The sequence below is a fragment of the Capra hircus genome, chromosome 11 (genome assembly GCF_001704415.2).
Source record: "Capra hircus breed San Clemente chromosome 11, ASM170441v1, whole genome shotgun sequence".
Lineage (NCBI taxonomy): Eukaryota > Metazoa > Chordata > Mammalia > Artiodactyla > Bovidae > Capra > Capra hircus.
In genome coordinates, this window is record NC_030818.1 from 21,620,356 (window position 1) to 21,648,352 (window position 27,997).

At 41.0% G+C, this 27,997-nt stretch overlaps 1 long non-coding RNA gene across 3 annotated transcripts in view; it reads left to right on the forward strand.

Annotated features, from left to right (window-relative positions):
- Window positions 1-27,997, forward strand: part of LOC102181308 — a 108,080-nt gene that overhangs the window by 28,621 nt on the left and 51,462 nt on the right. For 2 of the 3 annotated variants that reach the window (XR_001296250.2, XR_310371.3), the window contains exons 1-2: window positions 2,465-2,755; window positions 4,728-4,799. The exons of the other annotated variant lie outside the window; for it this stretch is intronic. This is a non-coding gene — a long non-coding RNA (uncharacterized LOC102181308). Of the gene's footprint in view, window positions 1-2,464; window positions 2,756-4,727; window positions 4,800-27,997 lie in introns of those variants that run through there. 3 annotated transcript variants of the gene reach the window in all.

Below are 27,997 nucleotides of genomic sequence, written 5' to 3' on the forward strand. Positions count from 1 at the left end.
AGGAGAAATCTCTGGGGCCTCTTTTAGAAGGACCCTAATCCCAGTCAGGACAGCTCCACTCATGACTTAATTATCTAATCGCCTCCTGAAGACCCCACCTCCTGATACCAGCATATTGGTGATTAGATTGCAACATCACTTTGTAGACAAAAGTCCATATAGTCAAAAGCTATGGTTTTTCCAGTAGTCATGTATGTGTGTGAGAGTTGGACCATAAAGAAGGCCAAGTGCCAAAGAATTGATCCTTTGAACTGTGGTGCTGGAGAAGACTCTTGAAAGTCCCTTGGACTGCAAGGAGATCAAACCAGTCAATTCTAAAGGAAATCAACCCTGAATATTCATTGGAAGGACTGATGCTGAAGCTGAAGCTCCAATACTTTGGCCACCTGATGTGAAGAGCCAGCTCATTGGAAAAGACCTGATTGAGGGCAGAAGGAGATGAAAGAGGACGAGATGGTTGGATGGCATCAGCAACTCAATGGACGTGAGTTTGAGCAAACTCCAGGAGATACAGTGAAGGATGGGGAAGCCTGGCGTGCTGCAGTTCATGGGGTCGCAAAGAGTCGGACACGACTGAGGGACTGAACAGCAACAACAAATATGCATTTTTGGGGGACACAAACATTCAGTCCATTGCAGGTGACTGGAAATGGAGGAAGTTCTTTCTGCTGGTTTCTATGTTCTCTCTGAATGGGCACTGTCATCTGTTGAGGCTTGCTGGGTGAGCAGAGATGTTGGGGTGGGATGTGGGTAGGGAGCTGTGAGGAGTGTGAAGATTTGGGAGGAATTATCTAAACGAAGGATTTAAACAACAACAAAAAAGCTGTGTAGGGAAACAGGAAATGATCATCAGGCTACTCTGGGGGCTCAGGTGAGTGGTAGGTGAGTGGTAGGTAAGTTGAAAAACCACCGAAAAGTTGAGAGTGATTTTGACAACCAGAACTGAAAATGAGGAATCTCTGAAAAAGAGGAGGCAAGCTGATCTCATAATGAAAACGTTCTTGAGAAGAGACTTGCATAAATGAAAAAGAGAAAAACATCCTCCTATGAGTCACAGACCTCATTTCCTCAGCTCCCTGGTCCTGCTTTGATGTTTACAAAGGGTCAAGTGATTATAAAGGGGAAAGGTAATGGGAATAATAAACCCAGGACGCAGGAGAAGGAAGCGACTCCAGAGCCCCAAGGACGAAGGGACCCGCAGGTACTCTGCTGCGAGGAAATGGGAAAGGACTTCCGGGGGCTCTCTTCATAGATCAGCCCCGTCCCCACCCTCACAGAAGCTCCCTCCAGGGATCAGACACTTGGTTGTCTTTGCTGCTCTACCTAGAACACAGGTACAAGGTACAAGGTACTTGGTGAATCAAAGAATTCCATGGTGTAGTCACAGGCTTTTTGAATGGCTGAGCACACCAAAGTCTGGTGTTTTTTTTTTTCTTCTCCGCCTTTACAAAAAGCTTTCAAACAGCTTTTGGGCCTCTGGGGCCTTTTCAAAAGACAAATAGTCCTACTGCTGCTCCAAGAGCCCCACCGCCCACTTCCCAACTGAAATTGCCTCTCTCTGTTCTTGCTGGTAGGAGAGGCACAGCTTGCTTTGCGAGAACCTTGCATAGAAAATGGTGCAATCTGGGCCGTTTTTCATCTTTTCCAATCCCATTTCCTAAATTAAAGAGAGAGAAATGTAAGGAATCTCAGGAATATGAACCTTCTCTGGAATGATCTTTATTGAGCAGTGCTTGGAACGGGCTGAAATCCTGAAGCACTGTCAGTACGGCCAAGAAGAAGGGAAAATGACAAATAACTTCAACAGTCCTTAGCCAAACTCTGAAAAAGATGTCTAGAGCTATTTTTTTCCTTCTGAGAGTTGTTTGCCTTTCCCCTAGTTTAGCAATTGTTAAAAGATTGTTTTAGATTCTTTGGGGGTGGAAGAAAAGAAAGGAGAAGGGAATCCAGTGTTTAGGAAGTAGCATGATGTGGTTAGTAGTCCCCTGGAAGCTGTGTAACTTTCACGACTGTTTCATACATGCTGACTTCCTCTCCTTTCAGGGTGCCCCTGACTGTTAAGTAGGGTTTTTATTAATGGCATTCTCCTAAGGAGATTGTTCACAGCATTTGGGTTCTCCTTCCCGGTTCGATCTCTCTTTGTGGTCTGTAAATCATCTTTCCAAGGGCTTCATTCATGGTGAAGAGCCATTTTGTCTGCCTTACAATTACCAAAAAGAGTGTAAGAAAAACTGTGTTAGTTTGCCAGGTGGGCCAGAAACACTTGACTGCACTAAAAAATTTCCAGCCATGGCAGTCTCAGCTTGCCCTTTTGCTGTGAGCAGTGCATAAAGTCTGCAAAGCATTTTCCCTGAAATCTCCTCCGCCCCTTGGCCGAGGCGAGTTTGGCTGGTTACCAGAGGTCTGGGAGGAGACCGCCTATAGCGTGGCAATTTGCTTGCACCCTTGTTCTCACCCCATTGTAAGCTAACCTCTTCCAGGCTGAGCTGGTGGTGAGAAAGGAACTGAAACTGATTTGCCCACAGTCCGTCTGGGTGATTGTTGACCCAGGACTGAAGCACAGAATCGCTGCGCACCAGCCTGCCTGGGGCACACTGGGCTGAGTCACGACTTCATCAGGAATGCAGCTAGTCTGGAATGCAGCGCAGGGGCACAGGCCTTTAGAAAGGGGAGGCTTTTTTCCTAAACAGAGTGAAAACCTACATTCATAAAGCTACAAGAGATCTTTAAAGAAAAAAAAAATCACACATTACAGGTAAATAAAGAATTTTTCTTTCTACTACTTCTCCCATTTCCATTTCAGGTTCCTACTTCGGGCCAAGGCACATTTCATTTTGGACTCCATCTTTTCAGATGTTTAAATATCTATTATTTTCTATGTATTATATAGTTATATGCATATATGTGTATATATACACACACAACAGAGATTTATAGACAGAGGGAATTTTGCTTTGACCTGAATGGTGTCATACCGTGTGGATTATTCTCCAACTTGCCTTTTTTTTTTTAAATTTAGCTATGTCTCTTGGAGACTTTTCTGTGTCAGTAGGTTCTAATTCTTTCTAACTGCTGCATGTGTGCTTGCTCAGTCGTCTAGTCACGCCCGACTGTTTGTGACCCCATGGACCATAGTCCGCCAGTCTCCTCTGTCCATGGAATTTTCCAGGCAAGAATACTAGAATAGGTTGTCATTTCCTCCTCCTGGGGATCTTGCCAACCCAGTGATCGAACCCACATCTTCTGTGGCTCCAGCATTGGCAGGCGGATTCTTTACCACTGAGTCACTTGGGAAGCCCAACTGCTGCATACTCTTAAACGTAACTCGGATACGTTGCTATTTATTTAGCTCTCCCTCTTCTGGTGATTATTTTGGTTGCTCCGGTTTTCACTGCTACAGATAGTCTTCAGTGAACAGCCTCTTAACACTCTCCTAGCATCCATGCAGTATTTCTCTAGAGTAGATACCAAGGTGTAAGATTGCAGAGTCAAAGGGTAGATGCATCTCAAGTCGGAAGAGCTGCTGCCCAGCTTGTTCTCCAAAAGGCTTACGCAGTTTATATTCCCAGGTTTAAGAGAGCACCTCCATTTCAATATGCTTGTCACGCTGGATGTCAGTCTTTCTTCCTTATTGCCAATTAAATGTGGAAAATGTTATCCCCCATACTTTTCTTGGCATTTCCCCCTAAAATGGTGACACTGAGCATCTTTTCAAATGTTCGTCATTCATGTTTACTCTTTTGTGAATTGCCTGTTCATATTTTTTTGTCCATTTTTGATTTTGTTTGCCTTTTTCTGAGGATCTATAAGAGCAAGTCCTTTGCTGTGTATGTTACAATGATCTCATCCAGTCTGTCACTGGAATTTTAATCTCATTTATGGCTTATTTCAGTGAACAAATCTAAAGTTTTGATAAAGTTAAATTTCTTAATTTTTTTAACCCTTTTCTTTATGGCTTTTGCAGTTTATATATTGTTTCAGAAGATCTTTTCTATCCCTAAGATCAGAAATTTGGTCTTCTATGTATTTTCTTTTTATCATTTAATAATAGGTTAGCTTTTTTCACCCAAATCTATCTAGAGTTTATTTTAATAAATAATTGAGGTTAAAAAAAAGTCACTTAGGGACTTCTCTGTGGTCCAGGGGTTAAGGCTCCACACTCCCCAATGCAGGAGTATGGGTTCAAAATCCCTGCTTGGGGAACTAAGATTCTGCATGGCTTGGCCAAGAAAAAAAAGGGGGGGGGTCACTTAATTTTTCTTTCTAATAATAGCCAGTTGTTGTAATATCATTTATTGAAAATTCCATTCTTTCCCTTGTTGTTTCAGGATACTACCTTTATAATCATACTCAATTCCTGTAAACATTGGCTTGTTTCCAGGCCCTCTCTCTTTTTCTGTTGCACTGTTGATCAATTTTCGTTCTGTTGGAAATGTATTTTTGGATAATTTGGGGACAGTTGTTATCTTGACAACCTCATGTCCTCCTATTCAAGTCTTTGTCTAGGTTTCATAGTTTTTTCTTGTAGTTCTGGCACATATCTTATTAGTTTTTTTTGGTGGCTGTTTTCTACTTTTTGTTGCTATTGTGAATGGAACCTGTTTTTTACCCTCCTTATCATACTTTCTATTTTCAAAATAATTGGTTTATTGACTTTTTTTAAAAAACATATTGACCTTGCATCATTGGTTCTAATAGTTTTCAGCTGATTTTCTTGGATTTTCTAGGTAACTGAACATGTTATCTGGAAACAGAAAGCACTGAGTCTCTTCATTTCTGTTTTGTCTGGGCTCTTTCAGGTAAGAATAATAGAAACGTAATTTAAATTAACCAAAAAAGGGAAACTTATGAGCTCACTTAACTAATAAGAAGCCAACACGTCTGGATTCGGGTTATAAAACAATGTCGCTTGATCTTGGTCTTGCTTTCTCAGTCCCTCTGCTGTGCCTCCCTTTGTCTTGGCTCCATTTCTAGTCAGCATCTCCCCGTGGTGAGATCCTGCCAGAAGCCCCAAGCTTACATCCTATATTCTCTCAGCAATGCCCAGAACTTCCTTTTTAGTGTTCACCTTGCAAAATTTCTGTTTGCAACAATTCTGTCAATAGGATGGTTTTGATTGATAAGATTTGCTCACATGCCCATCTCTGAACCAAGCATTTCAGTCAGTAGATTATAATATGCATGCAGACAGGGAGTGAGACTGGTTCTCTAAGGAAAATTGAAATGTTTTCATCAGAAGAAGAGGATATGGATGCTGGATAGAGGAAAAGCAGGCACTATCCACTCTGCCATATTTAAACCTTTTTCAATATTTTCAATATTTAAACCTATGATTTTTGGGGGGATGTGTGTGAATTTTTGTTTATGTTATGGCTGCCACTTTTCACTCACTTTCTTAGCATTAATTTCCTGCCTCCTTCCCTTCCTTCCTGCTTTCCTTCCTTCATATGTCCCTCTAAATACAACCTTCCCTGTTTAGCAGTTTTGTGGTTTCTCCAGTTCCTGGGCTTCCAGGCCAGACTTTGATTTTATTCTATAGTGTTATAGATCCAATTCCTTCTCCAGAGTCAAATTCTGGCTGTGAGACTGTGCCTGGCTCTTCTGCATCCCCTAGTATGTCGATTTGTTCAAGCCTGCAGTCGTAAGCCGGAGAAGGAAATGGCAACCCATTCCAGTGTTCTTGCCTGGAGAATCCCAGGGACGGGGGAGCCTGGTGGGCTGCTGTCTATGGGGTCGCATAGAGTCAGACACGCTGAAGCGACTTAGCAGCAGCAGCAGCGGTCTTAAGCAGCTTCCTTCAAGGGGGTACTCCTGTCCAACCCTTGATTTCAGATACCTTACACAGAAGATGCTTAGCCCCTGACACCTTGTATGAGTCCAGCTCCTGAATTCCTTTGTTTGCTTTCAGCCAAACAAAAGGAAGGCCTTCAGCTCGAGGCCACTTACTTCATTATTTCCATTCCATTTCTGGGCAGCAGAGGTCTTTCTGAGTGTGAACAAAGCTGACTCTTCTCTCCTATTTTACATCTCATCTATTATCACCATCGTCTTGGTTTAGAGTGGTCCTCAGAGCACTGTAAGTCCACTCCCATTTGCTCTTTACTGTTCAGTATCCTCCTCCCCTCTCACCTTCCTCTTGGAAACTGTACTCTCTGAGGTCAATGCTGCCATTTCTCAGTCACTGAAATAAATAGCTTTTCCCTTCAGTCCTCATTTTCTTCACTCGTCTGCAGCACCCAGCCACACTGATTGCTCTTCCTTTGGCACCTCTCTGCCTTTGGCTAATACTGTGCTCCACTGACCTGGTTCACTACCTCTTCTGATTCTTCCCTTTTTAAACCTACTTTAAAGGACAGAAATGGTATGGACCTAACAGAAGCAGAAAATATTAAGAAGAGGTGGCAAGAATACACAGAAGAACTGTACAAAAAAGATCTTCATGACCCGGATAATCACGATGGTGTGATCACTCATCTAGAGCCAGACATCCTGGAATGTGAAGTCAAGTGGGCCTTAGAAAGCATTACTACGAGCAAAGCTAGTGGAGGTGATGGAATTCCAGTAGAGCTATTTCAAATCCTGAAAGATGATGCTGTGAAAGTGCTGCACTCAATATGCCAGCAAATTTGGACAACTCAGCAGTAGCCACAGGACTGGAAAAGGTCAGTTTTCATTCCAATCCCAAACAAAGGCAATGCCAAAGAATGCTCAAACTACTGCACAATTGCACTCATCTCACATGCCAGTAAAGTAATGCTCAAAATTCTCCAAGCCAGGCTTCAGCAATACGTGAACCGTGAACTTCCAAATGTTCAAGCTGGTTTTAGAAAAGGCAGAGGAACCAGAGATCCAATTGCCAACATCCGCTGGATCATGGAAAAAGCAAGAGAGTTCCAGGAAAACATCTATTTCTGCTCTCTTGACTATGCCAAAGCCTTTGACTATGTGGATCACAATAAACTGTGGAAAATTCTTCAAGAGATGGGAATACCAGACCACCTGACCTGCCTCTTGACAAATCTGTATGCAAGTCAGGAAGCAACAGTCAGAACTGGACATGAAACAACAGACTGATTCCAAATAGGAAAATGAGTACATCAAGGCTGTATATTGTCACCCTGCTTATTTAACTTCTATGCAGAGTACATCATGAGAAACGCTGGACTGGAAGAAACACAAGCTGGAATCAAGATTGCCGGGAGAAATATCAATAACTTCAGATATGCAGATGACAGCACCCTTATGGTAGAAAGTGAAGAGGAACTAAAAAGCCTCTTGATGAAAGTGAAAGAGGAGAGTGAAAAAAGTTGGCTTAAAGCTCAACATTCAGAAAACTAAGATCATGGCATCCGGTCCCATCACTTCATGGGAAATACATGGGGTAACAGTGGAAACAGTGGCAGACTTTATTTTTTGGGCTTCAAAATCACTGCAGATGGTGACTGCAGTCATGAAATTAAAAGACTCTTACTCCTTGGAAGAAAAGTTATGACTAACCTAGATAGCATATTCCAAAGCAGAGACATTACTTTGCCGACTAAGGTCCGTCTAGTCAAGGCTATGGTTTTTCCAATGGTCATGTATGGATGTGAGAGTTGGACTGTGAAGAAGGCTGAGCGCCGAAGAATTGATGCTTTTGAACTGTGATGTTGGAGAAGACTTTTGAGAGTCCCTTGGACTGCAAGGAGATCCAGCCAGTCCATTCTGAAGGAGATCAGCCCTGGGATTTCTTTGGAAGGAATGATGCTAAAGCTGAAGCTCCAGTACTTTGGCCACCTCATGAGAAGAGTTGACTCATTGGAAAAGACTCTGATGCTGGGAGGGATTGGGGGCAGGAGGAGAAGGGGACGACAGAGGAGGAGATGGCTTGATGGCATCACTGACTCGATGGACGTGAGTCTGAGTGAACTCCGGGAGTTGGTGATGGACAGGGAGGCCTGGCATGCTGCGATTCATGGGGTCGCAAAGAGTCGGACACGACTGAGCGACTGAACTGAACCTCACTTCCTCCCCTCATTTTTCAGCTGTAGAGGCCCCCAGGGTCTTTGCCCTCTGGTTTCACTCTCTGTCTCCTTCACCCTTATACTTTGCCACATCTTCAGTAACCTCTAAAGTGAGTACCTATCTTCATCCCAGGGCTTTTCCCACCTGAGTTCTATAGCTATCCATCTGCCTGTGGTAGTTCCACTTGATGTCCTGCTGTTCCATCAAATTTATTCCCCTTTTGAACTTTCCAAATTCCATCACAGGTACCATCTTTTCCTAGTTTCTAACGGTCAAATTCATACCCATTATTGATTCCTCCTATTTTCTCCACAGCCAGCTAATTGCACATTTTATTGATCCTCGTGCCTTGAATTTCCTTTCTTGTGATTGCACTGTTTGTGCACCCTCCATGATACCCTATTATTCCTCTTTTAGACCATTTCGGTGTTTTCCTAGCAAAGCAGGATGGCTTAAAAGTGGCAGAATTTTCATGAGTTTGTGTCAAGCTTTATGATTCTGGACACTCCCTTCCAGAAAATACTTATAAATATTTTAGCTTTCTTTCTGGTCCCCTTATTGCCCCAATAAAAGAGGGAGAATCCTTTATTGTATGGGCAAAATCAAGACTGATGTGGGTTCAGTCCAGAAAGGCTAAGTTGTTCTATTAGAAAGAGCAAGACACTATCAACAGGAGAGAATTCGTTTGAGCTGAGACTAAAGGGATGAGTGAGAACTATTTTGACAACCCAGGGAAGAGAGGCTTGTTTTCCAGGTAGAATGGGAAGCATAAGCAAAACAGAAACAAAATGCAGCATGGTGCCTGTGAGTTAAGTGTGTGTGTGTGTTGGGGGTCTTCATAGAGTCAGTATGAGCCAGGGAGAATAGGTATAAATGAGGCTGAACACAAAAGTTTTCTACATCAAGTTAAAGACGACCATTTGGGCTAGAATCAGACACGGAACAATGGACTGGTTCAAAATTGGAAAGGAGTGAATCAAGGCTATATATTATCACTCTGCTTATTTAACTTATATGCGGAGTATGTCACGCAAAAAGTCAGGCTGGGTGAAGCACAAGCTGGAATCAAGATTGCTGGGAGAAATATCAACAACCTCAGATATGCAGATGTTACCTCTCTAATGGCAGAAAGTGAAGAGGAACCAAAGAACATCTTGATGAAGGTGAAAGAGGAGAGTGAAAAAGCTGGCTTAAAACTCAACATTCAGAAAACAAAGATCATGGCATCTGGTCCCATCACTTTATGGCAAATAAATGGGGGAAAAAAATGGAAAAAGTGACAGACTTTATTTTCTTGGGCTCCAGAATCACTGAGTGTGCTGACTGCAGCTGTGAAATTAAATTACGCTTGCTCCTTGGAAGAAGATCTATGACAAACCTAGACAGCATATTAAAAAGCAGAGACATCACTTTGCTGACAAAGGTCTGTATAGTCCAAGCTATGGTTTTTCCAGTAGTCATGTACAGATGTGAGGGTTGGACCATAAAGAAGGCTGAGTGCCAAAGAATTGATGCTTTTGAACTGTGGTGCTGGAGAAGACTCTTGAGAGTGCTTTGGACAGCAAGGAAATTTAACCAGTCAATCCTAAAGGAAATCAACCCTGAATACTCACTGGAAGGACTTTTGCTGAAGCTGAAACTCTAATACCTTGGCCATGTGATGCAAAGAGCCAACCCATTGGAAAAGATCCTGGTGCTGGTAAAGACTGAGGGCAAGGGGAGAAGGGGGGGACGGAAAATGAGATGGTTGGATGGTATCAGCAACTCAATGGACATGAGTTTGAGCAAACACCAGGAGATAGCGAAGGGCAGGGAAGCCTGGGGTGCTGCAGTTCATGGGGTTGAAAAGAGTTGGACATGAATAACAACAACAGTTTGGGGTATCAGGGATGCATTGGAAATGGGGATGGGGCCATATGGCCACATTTGTGCCATTTGGCTTGCATCTTTCATTAAGCAGGACTCAAGGCAGAGAAGGAATGGGTGTGTATTAAGGATAGTGATGAGATTATGATTTGCTGCTCTTCACTGCCTTTTTAAGGCTCCTTGTGAGCAGAACTGCTGCATGGGGTAGTCTCTGTGAGGAAAGATGGAGAGGCTCCCAGAAACGGGCCTGCTGGGATAGTCAGGATGAGTTTGCCAAGCTGGGGGGCAAATCAAGGTTTAGATCAGGGGAGTCGCCATCACGGCTGGCAGTATGGCTCTGCAGGTTATCATAGGTAGAAGGAGTTTCATAGGAACTTCTCCAGTGGTCCAATGGCTAAGACTCCACACTCCCAGTGCAGGGTGGGGTGCGGGTTTGATCCCATATTGGGGAAGTAAATCCCACATGCCGCAGTTAAGACCTGGTGCACCCAAATAAATAAATAAAATAAAAAGGGTCTCATAGATGAAACAATGAAGGTGAAAGTGAAGTGAAAGTGAAAGTCACTCAGTTGTGTCTGACTCTTTGCAACCCCATGGACTATACAGTCCATGGAATTCTCCAGGCCAGAATATTGGAGTGGGTAGCCTTTCCCTTCTCCAGAGGATCTTGCCAACCCAGGGATCAAACTGAGAGCATGGGTCAAATGAAGATCTCAGCCCCTCATTTCATGGCTCCCCTACTTGTGAACTTCCTGTTGGTCTTTTAGGGCCCATTTGAAATGCTTGTTTCTCTCTGAAGTTTTTCCTTTAGCCCCTGGCCTGGTAGCTATCTCTTTCTCTTTGTAAACTCTGTAACTTGTGGTTTACAAGTATTTTATATCTTTATATTCCCCCTATGGGTAAAATCTCTGAAGATTGTCTTGCTTATCTTTGTATCTCCTCCATCACCTGAGACTCTGCCCTGTATATAGTTTCTACTGAAGAAACAGTAAATGAGCTGAATCTGTACTTTCATGGAAAAAGTACTTCCTACAGGATTTAATAAGTATGAACCTTAAATAATGAAATATTTGAAGGAACTTGAATATTTCAAAGCTCCATCCATACAAGGCCTGAATAATTCATGCAAATATTGTGAAGAAAAGAACAAAAGCTTATCTAATAATTCAATACACTGTTCTTTATTTTGATCCATAAAAGGAGATCTCATGCTTTAGTTTTGGTGGTAAGCTCAGCTCTAGAAGCTTTGAAATGCTGATTAGATCAGTTACATCACAATTATATTTGAAAATTGAAAAGAAGCATTTTCCCAAAGGCAGATTCCAAAGCTGTGCCTTTTCAAAGGAGGTGTCATTTGGAAAGAAACTGAATCACACCATGAAAGATGTGGCATTTCTTTTGGTCCTCCACTGTCTTCTGTACTACTAGTGTAGGCTCATGTGAGATGTAGAAATGTGCTTAATCAAATTTAGCCTGACTTCTCAAGTTAAGAAAATGTATATGAAGTGTTTCTGAGATAAGAAGAGGCGCATTCTTTTTTTAGCACGCATTCCTCCTATGCGGCTGTATTTGTCTTATTCCCTGATTTGAAAATTTGGCTCTGTTTATAAAATCTACAAATTCTTACTCATTGAGAAGAGAACTAGAAAAGCCTGGAAACCTATGGAGCTGAATGGTATTTTAAAGTGCTCATTCTCATTTTCTCTTCAGTAAAGAACTCAACGCTGTTACTTGTATTTATCTGATAGTACACGCACTTGGGATTACTCACCTGGGAACGAGACCTGAGTTCTGGTGCAAGCCTTCTATTTACTGACCTGGGTGATGCAAATCTCTTAGCCTCAGAGGTAAAATGAGGGGGGTGTTGCCCCTGACTCCATGCTTCTGCAGTTTAAGTATAATTAACTCAAATGTTTGATGAGCTCTTTAAAAATTAAAAAAAAAATTGTTGGTGGCTTTAATAAGTTTGTACCATTGAGTCCTGAGTCGTATTTTTGAAGTAATATAAGACAGGGAGAGAGGGTTGAGAGGTCCCTTCCATTATATGAATTTCATATTGAATGTGTTAGCTTGAGATAGCACTTGCCTAGAGTTAGGGGTCTATAGATACTACTTGAATTAGGGAAGGTAGTGATTAGGATAATGAATTTTTTTTAATTTCAAAAAACAACAAAGCCAAACAGAAATGAGTTTCTAATTTTATTGCAAATAACTTGCAGGACTGAAAATGATTAAAGTTGTCATACGTTTCTACATTGATAAGCCCTGTGCAAAGAGATCAGTTACAACACAGTAATCTACCAAAATGAAAAATAGTACCATTGTTAACAGCTTATTTTAAAGGCTGTAGAATTTTAAATGAATTTGCTTTGTTTCTTTGTCTTTTGTTCTAAGAAGCTGCCTCTGAGGGGTTTATGCAGGAAATAGATGTGATCACCTTTGTGATGTGTTAAATTAGTAGCAAATTTAACTTTAGGATGAAAAATCATACCGGATGCAGAAATAGACATTCAAAGAACTACATACTAGATGCAGGTTAGACATAAGGTATAAAAGTTATTTTTATAATGATTTTTAAATTTGGAATTTTTAAGATTACACTTTTTTTTTTAGTGTAACTGAGAGAAGCAAGAGCAACATATTTGTGATCAAATTTAAGTCACTGGCATGTATTCATATTTGTATATCTACATATGAAAGTTCAAATGTAATGACATCGTCTATATTGTGCATATATAGTACACACACACCTATGTATGTTGGAATCCTTATCTATTCCATAGGAAGAAAATGCTGTGTTAAAATGTCTCTAGCATTGAGTTACCTCTGAAGAAATCATATTGTTTCATTTTTGTTACTTCCTGTTGGCCTAGTGACAATGATTCATGATAATATAATGTAGTACATATGATTTCCAGTATCACATGACATTTAGATGGATATATAAGAAATCTGAAACACTATTCTTTTCTTAATTTAAATTTATTTTTAGTTGGAGGATAATTGCTTTGTAATATTGTGTTGATTTTTGCCGTACATCAACATGACTCAGCCATAGGTATACATATGTCCCCTCCCTCTTGAACCTTCCTCCCACCTCCCACCCCATCCCACCCCTCTAGGTTGTCATAGAACACCAGATTTGAGCTTCCTGCATGGAACAGCAAATTTCCACTTAGTGTCTAATTTTATATATGGTAATATATGTTTCAATGCTGTTCTCTCAATTGGTCCTATCCTCTCCTTCCCCTGAAACACTGTTCTTTAAAAACATAAAATTTCAACAGAACTCTGTTTATCAGAGAATTTTGTCTCATTAAACAGTTAGTGTTTTGATTTTAGTAATAGTAGGACTCCAACAGAATTGACCTTCAGTGTAGAAATATAACTGAACTTTATTTCTTAGCAATTATAACTCATATGTAAAAACAAACAGAAATCTTTTTTTTCACCAGTTTGTTGTCTTTTCTGCAAATACATCGCTTTCATTATATGAGTAGGCTTAGAGACAGGTACTCATATTAGAATTGGAAAAATTAAGTCGCCAATGATTAACTTTGGAGAGGAGAGAAGAGCAAACAGAAATACAGACATAAAAGAACAAATAATTTTGAGTTAACAACACTGGCAGGATTAGATGAACAAACATTTCAATAAAGAAGTGCTCAGTTCAGTTCAGTTCAGTCGCTCAGTCATGTCTGACTCTTTGCGACCCCATGAATCGCAGCATGCCAGGCCTCCCTGTCCATCACCAACTCCCGGAGTTCACTCAGACTCACGTCCATCGAGTCAGTGATGCCATCAAGCCATCTCCTCCTCTGTCGTCCCCTTCTTCTCCTGCCCCCAATCCCTCCCAGCATCAGAGTCTTTTCCAGTGAGTCAACTCTTCGCATGAGGTGGCCAAAGTACTGGAGCTTCAGCTTTAGCATCATTCCTTCCAAAGAAATCCCAGGACTGATCTCCTTCAGAATGGACTGGTTGGATCTCCTTGCAGTCCAAGGGACTCTCAAGAGTGTTCTCCAACACCACAGTTCAAAAGCATCAATTCTTTGGCGCTCAGCCTTCTTCACAGTCCAACTCTCACATCCATACAGGACCACAGGAAAAACCACAGCCTTGACTAGACGGACCTTAGTCGGCAAAGTAATGTCTCTGCTTTTGAATATACTATCCAGGTTGGTCATAACTTTTCTTCCAAGGAGTAAGCATCTTTTAATTTCATGGCTGCAGTCACCATCTGCAATGATTTTGGAGCCCCCAAAAATAAAGTCTGACACTGTTTCCACTGTTTCCCCATCTATTTCCCATGAAGTGATGGGACTGGATGCCATGGTCTTCGTTTTCTGAATGTTGAGCTTTAAACCAGCTTTTTCACTCTCCACTTTCACTTTCATCTCAACGAAGTTTAATTGACTAATTTAATGATAATTAATGGGAATTAGTAGAATTTGACAGGGAGGCCTGGCGTGCTGCAATTCATGGGGTCTCAAAGAGTCAGACATGACTGAGCAACTGAACTGAACTGAGCTGAAGCATGAAAAATTTTTACAATTATAGCATGAGGGAATGAACAGAATTTTGTTACAGAAGCTGCTATTAGGACGATAACAATTGTCTGGTAAACAGATCAGTGTATGTAATTTACTCTTGCTATAGGTAGACCATTTGCTTAATTTTATTTTCATCAGCCATCTCACAAATGCTTACCAGTAAAATGAGTTATATCTTTGGACTCAATTTTCTTTATCTGAATAATATTCCTGGGACAGGTAATAATCTCCAGTTGGAGCTAGAAACATTTGATTTAGAAAGCAATCTATTTCTGAATGTTGTAGTATTTGATTTTACCACATCTTTTTTTGTTCCATTGAAATTTGTTGTTTTTTTCAATGACAAGTTGATGTGCCAGTAATACCATATATATAAAAAAATACAATCCTGTGGTTCTCACTGAACTTGGCTAAATTTCAGAACTGTAAATGATAAGCCAAGATAGGCCTAGATTAATGATTCTCCTCCCCAAAAGTTAAAAGAACTCTGAGGTTTCTAAATAGATTTACTTCAGAAGCATTCTAGGGATATTTTTGCTTTTGTTTGACTCATTTCCTTCTTGATAAGGTTCTATTTCCTTTCTCTTCCTCTTCACTCTGTTACTTAACATAGCTAGAAATATGGTGTAACCCTCCTGAAATCCTGCTTTCAGCAAATATGCTCATATGAGAAAACTGAAAATTTAGGGGCATATGTGTTAACTTATGTTCCTGTTAATTCTTTGCTTCCCATCCCACTTCTGATATAATAAACCCTCATATTTGGCACCGGATTTTCTTGCTACTATTCTGACATTAAAACATAAGCTTGTCCCATTCTCTGAACCAAGATTAAGCTACAATGTGAGCTTCCCAGGTGGTGCTAGTGATAAAGAACCTGCCTTGCCAATGCAGGTAGACTGAAGAGACGTGGGTTCAATCTCTGGGTCGGGAAGATCCTCTGGAGGAGGGCATGGCAACCCACTCCTGTGTTCTTGTCTGAAGTGTCCCATGGAGAGAGGAGTCTGGCAGGCTGCAATCCATGGGGTTGCAAACAGTCAGACACGACTGAATCGGCTCAGCATGCACACAAGTTACAATGCAGTCTTAAAACAATGAGTAACTTATTTGTTTTGACCTTTGGTTTAGTAATGAGGAGCCTAGGAAAAAAGTAAGCCTCGTTTACTCTTTCAAGTATGCTGCAATAGACTGAATATTTGTGTCCCCCCCAAAATTCATATGTTGAAAGCTAATCTCTGATGTGATGGTGTTTGGGGGTGGGACTTTGGGGCGGTATATGGGTCATGAAGATGGAGTCATCATGACCGGAATTAGTGCCCTTGTAAAAGAGACCCCAGAGGGCTTACTTGCCCCTTCCCACAAGTGAGGACTCAGCAAGAAGACTGCCACCTGTGAATCAGGAAGTGGGCTCTCACTAGACACTGCATATACTGGCACCTTGAACTTGGACTTCCCAACCTCCAGAACTGTGAGAAATAGGTTTCTGTTGTTTATAATGCACCCAGTCTCTGGTATTCTGTTATAGCAGGTTGAATAGACTGAGACCTATAGCGACCTTGTCTGGGCATCTCTAGGGTGTAGTGCATGCAGGTTAAGTCCCTTCAGTTGTGTCTGACTCTTGGTGACCCTATAGATTACATCCTGTCAGCCTCTCTGTCCATGAGATTCTCCGGGAGAGAATACTGGAGTGGGTTGCCATGCCCTTCTCCAAAGGGTCTTCCAGACCTAGGGATGAAATGCACGTCTCTTATATTTCGGCATTGGCAGGGGGGTTCTCTACCACTAGCGCCACCTGGGAAGCTCCCAGGTATAATGAAGCAGACAATTTGGATCCCCCTTTTTCCCTCACTACCCATCCCCATTCCTTACCTGGCAGGGAGGGATCCTTCTGTTTGGATGCCATGTGGAAATGGTCACTAACTGATTCTACATCTTGCCTATCCCCTCAATCCATGCCCACCCTAAAGCCGGGGTTTGGTCCCTTCTCCCCAACTTCCCCAAGTTCTGTATTAGACCATCTCTATTAAAATGCTGCTTAGGAGTTGTAATGAAGGGTGGTTTGACTGTGAGCGTTGGTGGATTTTGAGTCTTTGCCAAATATTCAACCAGACTTTCCTGACCACCTTTATTGTCTTCATTTTTCACACAAAGCAGGTAATTGAGGATAAATTCCTCATGTGGAACAACCTGGGAAGTTGTGACGCTTCCAAAGTGAGATTGGATATCTCTCCATCAGGAAATTCAACATAAGTGAATCTCTGCCCAGATGTGTCTTTGATGTCCATCTTTGTAAATCTTATTTGCTTTGATAGCGTCTGTCTCCCACCTTTATTTCCCAGAGGGAAATCAAGGTCCTAATAAATGTGAAGTGACTGAGAGCAGGATTCGCAAAGCAAGTCAGAGAAGCAACAAGGATTCTCAGTTCTTATCTGTTTATACTTTTTTCTAACAATTCCCAGCTGCTGCCTTCCTGTGTCATTACCTGGTTAACAAAGGACGAAGAGGATTGTGATAGATACTGGTCGTTTACTTTCTGGTCACGTACTTTCTTCATATTCATGATATTAATCGTCTGATTACTGTCAAGTCAATTTAAGTTTGGGTGAGATCAACATCTCCTGAAAAGCAATGCATTTATTGAGCAATTACTGCATGGAATGCAGCGTATTAAGTTCTGTTTGGGGAAACTGAAAGAGAAAGATATGACCCCAGACATACAGTATCTTATACTCTAGTTATAAAGCCAAATGCGCAGAAAATGACATTTGAAAACTGTATGTTAAAAGAAAAATAAACAAAAAACTGTTATATTTCCTTTTTCTCTTCAGTGAGATGAGATGGTTTTCCTCTTTGATAGTCTTGCGATTGATTTCACAACATTTCCATTCCAATCAGAGATTCTTTTAATATGACATCTCAGAATAAGCTGTATTTTGCTTTCAAAGTGGAACGAAACAGGAATCCATTCTTCCCACATTTCCTTGGCCTGTCTTTGCAGTCTGTTTACTAAATTCTTTGTATTTCTCTTGCATGTCACTGTTCTTCATGAGGAGGAAAGTAGGCTTCCATTGGCCGACATCTTAGCCAAACCTGAATCAGTTCAGTTTAGTTCAGTCGCTCAGTCGTGTCCGACTCTTTGCGACCCCACGAATCGCAGCACGCCAGGCCTCCCTGTCCATCACCAACTCCCGGAGTTCACTCAGACTCACGTCCATCGAGTCAGTGATGCCATCCAGCCATCTCATTCTCTGTCGTCCCCTTTTCCTCCTGCCCCCAATCCCTCCCAGCATCAGAGTCTTTTCCAATGAGTCAACTCTTCGCATGAGGTGCCCAAAGTACTGGAGTTTCAGCTTCAGCATCATTCCCTCCAAAGAAATCCCAGGGCTGATCTCCTTCAGAATGGACTGGTTGGATCTCCTTGCAGTCCAAGGGACTCGCAAGAGTCTTCTCCAACACCACAGTTCAAAAGCATCAATTCTTTAGCGCTCAGCTTTCTTCACAGTCCAACTCTCACATCCATACATGATCACAGGAAAATCCATAACCTTGACTAAATGGACCTTTGTTGGCAAAGTAATGTCTCTGCTTTTGAATATGCTATCTAGGTTGGTCATAACTTTTCTTCCAGGGAGTAAGCATCTTTTAATTTCATGGCTGCAGTCACCATCTACAGTGATTTTGGAGCTCCCAGAAATAAAGTCTGACACTGTTTCCACTGTTTCCCCATCCATTTCCCATGAAGTGATGGGACCAGATGCCATGATCTTCATTTTCTGAATGTTGAGCTTGAAGCCAACTTTTTCACTCTCCTCTTTCACTTTCATCAAGAGGCTTTTTAGTTTCTCTTCACTTTCTGCCATAAGGGTGGCGTCATCTGCATATCTGAGGTTATTGATATTTCTCCCGGCAATCTTGATTCCAGCCTGTGCTTCTTCCAGTCCAGCATTTCTCATGATGTACTCTGCATAGAAGTTAAATAAGCAGAGTGGCAATATACAGCCTTGATGTACTCCTTTTCCTATTTGGAACCAGTCTGTTGTTCCATGTCCAGTTCTAACTGTTGCTTCCTGACCTGCATACAGGTTTCTCAAGAGGCAGGTCAGGTGGTCTGGTATTCCCATCTCTTGAAGAATATTCCACAGTTTATTGCGATCCACACAGTCAAAGGCTTTGGCATAGTCAAGAAAGCAGAAATAGATGTTTTTCTGGAACTCTCTTGCTTTTTCCATGATCCAGCGGATGTTGGCCATTTGATCTCTGATTCCTCTGCCTTTTCTAAAACCAGCTTGAACATTTGGAAGTTCACGGTTCACGTATTGCTGAAGCCTGGCTTGGAGAATTTTGAGCATTACTTTACTAGCATGTGAGATGAGTGCAATTGTGCGGTAGTTTGAACATTCTTTGGCATTGCCTGTCTATATATGTATATTTATGTTTAGCTGAGTTCCCCTGGGTATGTCTCATTGTGGGGACTCAAACACACCCTTTCTTTGGCCCCTTCACTGTGAGGGCGTCCAGGGAGCCTGAGGTTCTCTTCTTTGTTCGTGGCTGCTTCCTCCTTCTCCTCCCAAGTGGATAGGTGGTCCGGAGTAAGGACATTCCATTAGATTGCAGTGCAGAACACAGGGAACTGGTCAAGATGGGATTCTGCCTTTGGAGATGTTCTTCCTGAAGGAGCTAGAGAAGTAAGAGGAGTCAGTATTGCCTCTACCTGGCAGGAGACCCAACCCACTCCTCCCACCCTAGCCCCCCTTTGCCCACTTTTGACTCTTTGACCTCACTCTCTGGTGGGTGCTTTAGTTTGGGGCTCCTTTAGCCCGGGTGATCTGGGCCAGCCGCCCAGATGATGCTCCCTTGCTAGGGAACACACCTCCAAGCTCGTGCTGCTTCTCTCTGACTAGTGTGTCTTTGCTTTTGAAAGTGGTGTGTATGCGTGCTAAGTCACTTCACTTTGTGACCCTAGGGACTGTAGCCAGCTGGGCTCCTCTGTCCATGGGGTTTTCCAGGCAAGAACACTGGAGTGGGTTGCCATGCCCTCCTCCAGGGGATCTTCCTGACCAAAGGATCGAACCCACATCTCTTATGTCTCCTGCGTTAACAAGCTGGTTCTTTACAACTAGCACCACCTGGAAAGCCCTTTTTAAAGTTTATTATACAAGAAAAAAAGAAAGAATGAGAGAGCAAAGACTGAAATAAAGACGTCGGAGAGGTAAGAAGAGGCAGAAAGAAGAATGAAAAAACTAATTTTATTGTTATACAAATTTGACATCTTACTATGTCTCTCCCCGCTCCCAACTTGGCTTCTGCTGTGCCCTCTCTGATTTAGTAGGTCAAGAGCAGGGCCCGAGAGTCTGCATCTTGAACAGGCTCCCATGTGAAGCCAGTACTGCTGGTCCTCAGACCACATTCTAAGTAGCAAGGGTCTTGAAGAATGATGAATCACATACTGTACCAGTTTCTTAACCACTTTTTGTATAATTATATCTGATGCTCAGATTGAGCTTATGTGCCTGCCCATTTTAAGGGCTTTGCATGTATCCACTCATTTAATCTCCATAATTCTATGAGATGGGCACTACTGTTAGCCCCACTCTGCAGTTGGGGAAACCAGGGCACAAGGTTATTTACAGTAGGCCCCCTACATATGAATGCATTCTATTCTGAGAGTATCTTCTTAAGTTCTGTTTGTTCATAAGTCCAACAAAGTTAGCCTAGGTACCCAACTAACATGATCAGCTATATGGTACTATACTGTAATAGGTTTATAATCCTTTTCACACAAATAATACATAAAAGAACAAACACAAAAAACAGACGTTTTAAATCTTACAGTACAGTACCTTGAAAAGTACAGTAGTACGATATTACGGCTGGCATAGAAGGGCTGGCATCGAGTGAGCAGACAAGAGTTACTGACTGGAGAGGGAGAGGAGGTGGGAGATGGCAGAGCTGAAGGGTCGTCAGCAATAGGAGATGGAGGGCAAGCTGCAGTTTCACTCACACCTGACATCGATGGCACAAGTCCTGGCTCCTTGCTGGATTCAATTCTATCTATCCTCTTGAAAAAACAGTCTAATGATATCTGGTAGTAGTGTTTTTCTTCTCCTCATAGAGGACACTTTAGCCCTAGGGTGCATTCTGAACAGCTGCTACAACCTTTGTGTACTGCTCTACTTTGGGTCTTATGCCTCAAATAAAGAGAACCTCCTTGCCATTTCTAGCATCGGGAATCTCTTCAGTTCTTCAGTTACTTCTTCTTCCTTTTGTCTCTCTTTGTGCTTTCTCTGGGCATGTTCACATCTTTGCAAGTTTGCAACTTGAAGGTTCGTATATAGGGAGCTTAAGCTGTAGTTGATAAAATATCACATAGTAAGTATTATATTAGAGCCAGGATTCAAACTCAGTCTATTTCTAGAGTCTGTGTGTTTAGCTCCATTCTTATTTCAATAGTTTACAAATGTATCACCCTCTTCTGGACATACTTTTAAGTTTTCAGTCTTTCCCCTTTAAAGGATGGAACTCAGCTTGAAAACGATGTACCAGAAGTGTACTTAAGCAGCCAGGGAAGATCACTGTGATATTGACTTGCCATTGTATTAGACACACTGTCAACCTTGTGTGTTGTGTAAATTTGATAATTAGAGCCAGTTCTCCAGGATTAGCTGTAGAATCCCAAGACAGCTGTGATTTTGGCTGTTTTTGTTCTTTTGACAAGTAGAGCAGCTGAGGTGAACAGCTCTAGCTGATCACTGAGGCAGCAAGAGAGACAGCTCCAAGACAAACACACTCTTCATTGTGCAACCCAAGGGGAGAGATCAAGGCCAGAAGGGCTGAGCCAGGCAAGGGTGAGGAGTGAAATCGAATGCTCTGTAGGTGAAAAGGTTGGTGGCTAGTCAGGGCAGATAACACAGTGCAGAGGCTGAGGCAAAATGGACTCTTATAGATGAGCCCAGTCTGAATCAAGGAAGCCAGAGATTCACTCATTCATTCACTCAATAAGCATTAATCAACGACCTCTGTGTTCTAGCCACTGTGCTACATGCCGTTGGTACAGTGATGAGTTGCACAGAACTGGCCCCTAACCTCAGGGAATTCTAATTCTTGTGGGGAGACTGACAAGACAAAAGCAAATCAAATAAGAATTCAGACAAATAAATCAGTGCAGGCTGTCCTGAACGCCCTGAAAGAAAACAAGGGTGAGAGATGGTGAAATCAAAGGGCACCCTCTTGAGATAAGTGAACTCCGAAAACCACTCTACTAGGGGGTGCCAGTTAGCCCCAGGAGTAGGCTTCCATCCGCCCAGCCCTGGGCTCTTTTCCCTACATATGGCCACTCTTCAGATCATCCTATTTTGATGTCAGAAACCCAATATGGATTTGACTTTGGTTCCTTGATTTACCATGTTGAGGCTTTAATTTTGCTTCTGGAACTAATAATTTAATTATTAGCAAATGAATTAGCATTAAGCTTTTTCATTTGGAGGCCCACTGAACTGTAAACCTCTTCTTAAAATTTCTGAAGGGACTTGGAAAAAAAATGATAAATAAGGGTTGAGCAAATTGTCAGCCCTTCATTGGTCTTTTAAGAGCTCTTTCACAAATTGGTTCACAGCAGAAGAGTTAATAAGCACCAGCTTGTCACTTTATAATACAAAGACACTCACTTCATCTTCCTTAAGGATGCTCTAGGAGAGTGGGAAAGTTAACACTGTGCATCATATCTTTCCTGGAAGCAAATATGTTTCTTTACTGGTAGAGCTAGAAAATTGTACGTGCAGTTTACTAATTTTTTACTTAAAAATTTTTGTTTTACTATTAGATTTGATTAATAACACTGAAGATTAATAGTATAAAGACTAGTGCATCTTTCATTTTACTGTAGATTATTTAAAACATAAAGAAAAATTTAGAGAATAAATAACAAAATGTCATGTATTGTCATCCAACTAAGTCATATAATAAAATTTTACCATATATGCTCCAGATCTCTTTCTTCCTCCTTGTCTCTTCCCTCTCTCCCTTTCTTTCATCTCTCTTCCTTCTTTCCAAATTAAAGTCTTATACATGTAGCTAGAGCCCCTCTAACTAACCTGTTCCATTACTCTCCTGCCATCTGTAGAAGTAAAACCTATCCTGAATTTCCAGTTTTAATTTTTGTGTGATTTTTTATTCTTATATATATGCCCATAAAAAAGACAGAATGTTGATATGATTGTTTTCCATCTTTATTAATGAAATATTCTAACTTTAGGTGTGGCATCACTTGGTTGTTTCATAAATATTTCAAAAAGAATTTTCATGTTGATAGCAAAACTGATTAGATACCTAAGAGATAAAAATGAAGCCAACATAAGTGCTGGAGGAAATAGATTGTCAGGAATAGGAAGTAAAATAGTATCAGAGAGTAGGTGACTTAGATATAAAGTATTATAAAGATATAAAAGAGTATAGGAGGGTAGGTGACTATGCTTTTTTTTTTAAAAAGTAGTCCATCTTTTGACAAAAAAGGTAGATCAAATATGCAAGTTAATTGAACAACCACTGAGAGCCACAGATTTTCATCTACATTTAAGACTACTTTTGTGTCAATGGCTCCATGAGCTTTGAATTTTCTAGATTATTCTAGAATTTTCTTCTTTATTTTGTGACAACTTCCTCCTTAGGAAGGAAAGTGACAACTTCCTCCTTTAGGCCTCCGTTCTGTCTACCTCTAGTATATGACATAGTGCATGTTGTATTTGCTATGGTTTGTTTACATGTCTCTCTCAATAGGCTGAATATTGTTTGAGAGCAGGGTTCATGTCTTATTGTATTCTCAGGGTATAGTTCACAGGAAGTAGTTAATATAGTCTGAGGAGTGGATGAGAAGTCCCAGTCATGGAAAATCTTTTAGTAGTTGGCTTCTGAAGACAAGATACTTTAGTGAAAATTAGCTTAAAGTATAGAAAAGGAGGTTTTATCTTTTGGTCTTCAATTAGGCCTACAAAAAGGAAATTTCATATAAAAGCTGATAAATATTACTAACAAAGCAGGGAAATTACTTGGCATTTGGCTGTAGATACTGGCAATGTATGAGAAGTGTATATCAGTATACAGGTAATTTCAGGAAAGCTTTAATTTTACAAATTGCCAATTTTACAAATCACCTGGAAAATAACTTCTATTCTCATTTAGGGATTTAATTCTTTGTCAACTATGAGGATTTAAAAAGCATTTATTCTTGTAACTTGGAATGTTGGGATTTTGTTGTGCTGGGATTGAATGAAATAATTCTAAAGTGCTTAGCATAGTGTTTGGCAAATAGCAGGTACTGAATAAACATTTGCTTTTAGCTGATCCCATACTTAGATTCCTCTCATTTACACTACATTTTCTTGGTATATGGTATTTGAAGGGGCTCCCCACTCTCTGTATGTTCATCGTAGTGCATTAGTAAAGCTGCTAGTTCAGAAAAAAGAAGGCATCAAAAAAATTCAGACCTTAAAATTAAGCTCATAATGGGAAATTCTTGAATATTTTGTGAATTAGGTATGAAAAATATAAGAAACATATATATTTAAATTGAAATAAAGACTCAATATTGTATTAGTTTCAGGTAAAGGGGATTATATATTATAAATATGTTTTTGCAGAATTAGGAAAGTCATTGGAATATTATAAGTATGCATAGTCCAATTATAAGAAGTACTTATTATGAATAGTGTATCACATGCATGAAAAAAAGGCGGTGTCTAGTTTCGTTTCCCTAAAACCTTTTCAATTGTGAGTTTGAGGCAGCTGTGGTTGACCGAAGTATAAACTAGTGAGGTCCACCATAGCTAGCGTGTGTTTACATTTTGACTCATGGTTCCTGCCAGACTTTAACACAGAGGAACAAGTAATATTACTCAGCCTTCAGTGTTTAATCTTCCATTTTTTTGTCTTCCAAGTTTGTTTCAGTTTGTAGAAAGGTTCCTTTTTGATTACAATATGTAGTCCTGATTTCTGCAATTTTTCTTCATTTGCCATTTTGTGGTAGCTGTGAAAATACTATAATAAGCTTCTTATTTCCCAAATCCCTGCATATAAGCCTTATTGAGTTGGAGTCGTCCTAAATACATTTTGAAATCACATCAGCACTTTCAGATGAGCAGGTTACTTCTTAATAAATTACTGTCTTAATGTTAGACGCTATTTTAAATATATGAAAAGGAGCAGTTCCCAAATGTGTGTAACTACTTCCAGGGAATAGTAAACCAGAGCGTATAATTAAATGAAGGGCCTAAATTTTTATTATGCTGTCACTGGATATTTGAATGACTAGTTGTAAATGAGTTCTAGTCATATAAAAGTCATTTTCTATGAGTAAAAAAGTAAATTTTTTTACTTTTCCCCAATTTCCCCTATTTTGAAGTATAGTTCCAGTTCCTGGGTAAAACTAGCAATGAAATCGGCATGTCTCCACAGCTAAAACAAATAGAGGCTTGCAGCAATAAACTAAACCCATAGGCAGAGCGGGGGAAAGAAACCTTTGAACCCTGTTTTTTTTCTTTCTTCTGAGCTCATTGGATAGTTTACTCAACTAATTTTGTCTGTCACCAGAAAGTCAGTTCTCCATTCTAGAATTTCTTCCACTCAGGTAAACAGTATTGATGCATATAATCTGGATGATTAAAAGAAAAACATTCTTTTAAGAAACATCTGGATATATGCCTTGAATAAGGTCCTCATTTAGGTCACAAAAATGTATTCAAAGAGAAACCAATCAAAGATAATAATAACAACTTTAAGTACCATTTATTGAGTATCTCCTATGTAACAAAACTTTAACATGCTTTATTCCTTATAGCCAATTGTTGGATGAATCATAATATTTGAATTTTAGATATCAGGAAATTTCTGTTCTGATTGGCTAAGTAATGCACGCAGGTTTGCACAGCTGGAAGTATGAAGGCTGATACTAAAATTCCAGTCCATCTGGTGGTAGTGCCTGAGAACCTTTATTCTTTCTTATGCAAAATATAATTAAGATCCAAATTACCCAGGGGTGAATAACAATTATTGCAAGCTCTATTGGTTAGTTTGGGCTTCCCTGGTGGCTCAGAGGGTAAAGAATCCACCTGCAATGCAGGACACCTGGGTTCGATCCCTGGGTTGGGAAGATCCCCTAGAGAAGGGAGTGGTTACCCACTCCGGTATTCTTGCCTAGAGAATTCCATGGACAGAGGAGCCTGGTGGACTACAGTCCATGGGGTCACAAAGAGTTGGACATAATTGATGACTTCAGCTCAGTTCACTTCAGTTGCTCAGTCTTCTCCAACTCTTTTTGACCCCGTGGACTGTAGCACGCCAGGCCTCCCTGTCCATTACCAACTCCTGGAGTTCACTCAAACTCATGTCCATTGAGTTGGTGATGCCATCCAACCATCTGTCCCTCTGGTGGCCCCTTCTCCTCCTGCTTTCAATCTTTCCCAGCATCAGGGTCATTTCAAATGAATCAGTTCTTTGCATCTTCACAGGTGGCCAAAGTATTGGAGCTTCAGCTTCAACATCAGTCCCTTCAATGAATATTCAGGACTGATTTCCTTTAGGATGGACTGGTTGGATCTTCTTGCAGTCCAAGGGACTCTCAAGAGCCTTCTCCAACACCACAGTTCAAAAACATCCATTCTTTGGCACTCAGCTTTCTTTATAGTCCAACTCTTACATCCATACATGACTACTGGAAAAACCATAGCTTTGGCTAGATGGACCTTTGTTGGCAATGTCTCTGTTTTGTAATATCCTGTCTAGGTTGGTCATAGCTTTTCTTCCAAGGAGCAAGCATCTTTTAATTTCATAGCTGCAGTCACCATCTGCAGTGATTTTAGAGCCCCCCAAAATAAAGTCTGTCACTGTTTCCACTGTTTCCCCATCTATTTGCCATGAAGTGATGAGACCAGATGCCATGATCTTCGTTTTCTGAATGTTGAGTTTTAAGCCAACTTTTTCACTCTCCGCTTTCACTTTCATCAAGAGGCTTTTTAATTCCTCTTCGCTTTCTGCCATAAGTGTGGTGTCATCTGCATATCTGAGGTTATTGATATTTCTCCTGGCAATCTTGATTCCTGAGTGACTAACTCTAACTAATTGATTAGTTTGCCCAGCCATTCACTGATATTTCCAATGACTTGAGAGAATTCAGCCAGAATGCACCCCAGACATCTGCATCGTGACTTTATCTCTTGATGAACCGGAGTACAAATGCTGTGAACAGAACCAACAGAGGTTCAGGTGGCAAATCAAGCCGGAATTCATAAAGAAGTATTAGATGCACAGTAGCTAGATATACTCACACTGCTGTCACATGTGGGTTGGTTTCTAAGTGCCAGACACTGTGAAGAGCTGTATGTGCGTTACTTCAGTCTTTCTTCTTAGGCTGGGTTACATGGTAGTTAACTACATGGACTCAGAACCAGAGTAGCGTGGCTCTGGTTCCTCGAGCAAGCAGTGGAAAATGTTTCATTTGCTATGCCTGTAAAATGGAAATACTAATACCTCACAAACTTAAAGTGAGAAATGAGTTAAATTAAAGCCCTTAGAATAGCGCTTGCATGGAGACAGCATTCAGCGTATGTTGGCCATTTATTTTCCTAATGACCCTGTGGGGTAAATATTGATACTATTATGATCATCATTTACTGTTTAGAAGATTGTGGCTTAGAGGTGGCACATAGCAGAAGTAGACTTTGAAAGTAGGTCTGTTTGACATTAAAACCTGCCCTCCTCATCACTGCACTGTTCTGCCTTTCAGTACAAAGATACACAGAATGGGCAAAGAATATATGGGGTGGAATACCACTGCTCAGATGACTTCTTGGGGCAGTTAGTGAATCTTTGCTGAGAGGCAGGGCAAAAATTCCTAGGCTTCTTCTATCCAGATGGAAATGTAAATGATGTGAAACTTTCAGTGAAGGCTTAACCACAGCCAGGTGACGAAAGCGTGTGAATGAAGTATAGGAGCAGGGGAGCCTTCACACACCTCCAACCCTTCCTGCCTCTCGGAACAGTTACACCTCTTGGCACAAATCCACCAGATACATCGTACACACTCACTCACAGCCTCAAAGAAAACCACACAGCTGACTTCCCTACCTGTTGGGTGATAGTTAGAATTATTGAGCTTCTGCTGGGCAACTTCTCAAAAACCTTATGCACTATGTGTAATTACCTTCCATAAGAAGTGAAGAAATTAAGGTTCAGAGGCATTAGGTGAATTGTCCAACGTTATTACACAGCTTGTAAGTGGACAACCAGGATTCAAACACTGGTCTATATCTTGATCCCATACCCATGTCACCTCACTTTTCAGGGATTGTTCCTTTGGTTTGGGAAACTACAAAGTCACGATTTCTCCTGATTGCTTTTTGCTGTAATCTTTTGACCATCTCTTTTGTTGTTGTTGTTGTTATTGATTTTATTCAAGAGCGAGAACATGCTGTGGAATCCTTGGAGTAACAGTTGAGATTGTGTTCTAATTTAAGAGGTTGCATCACTGGATTATCTGTGAACCGTTACTTCTCCATGCTCTCTTTCTTCCTCTTCCTACCTAATTATAT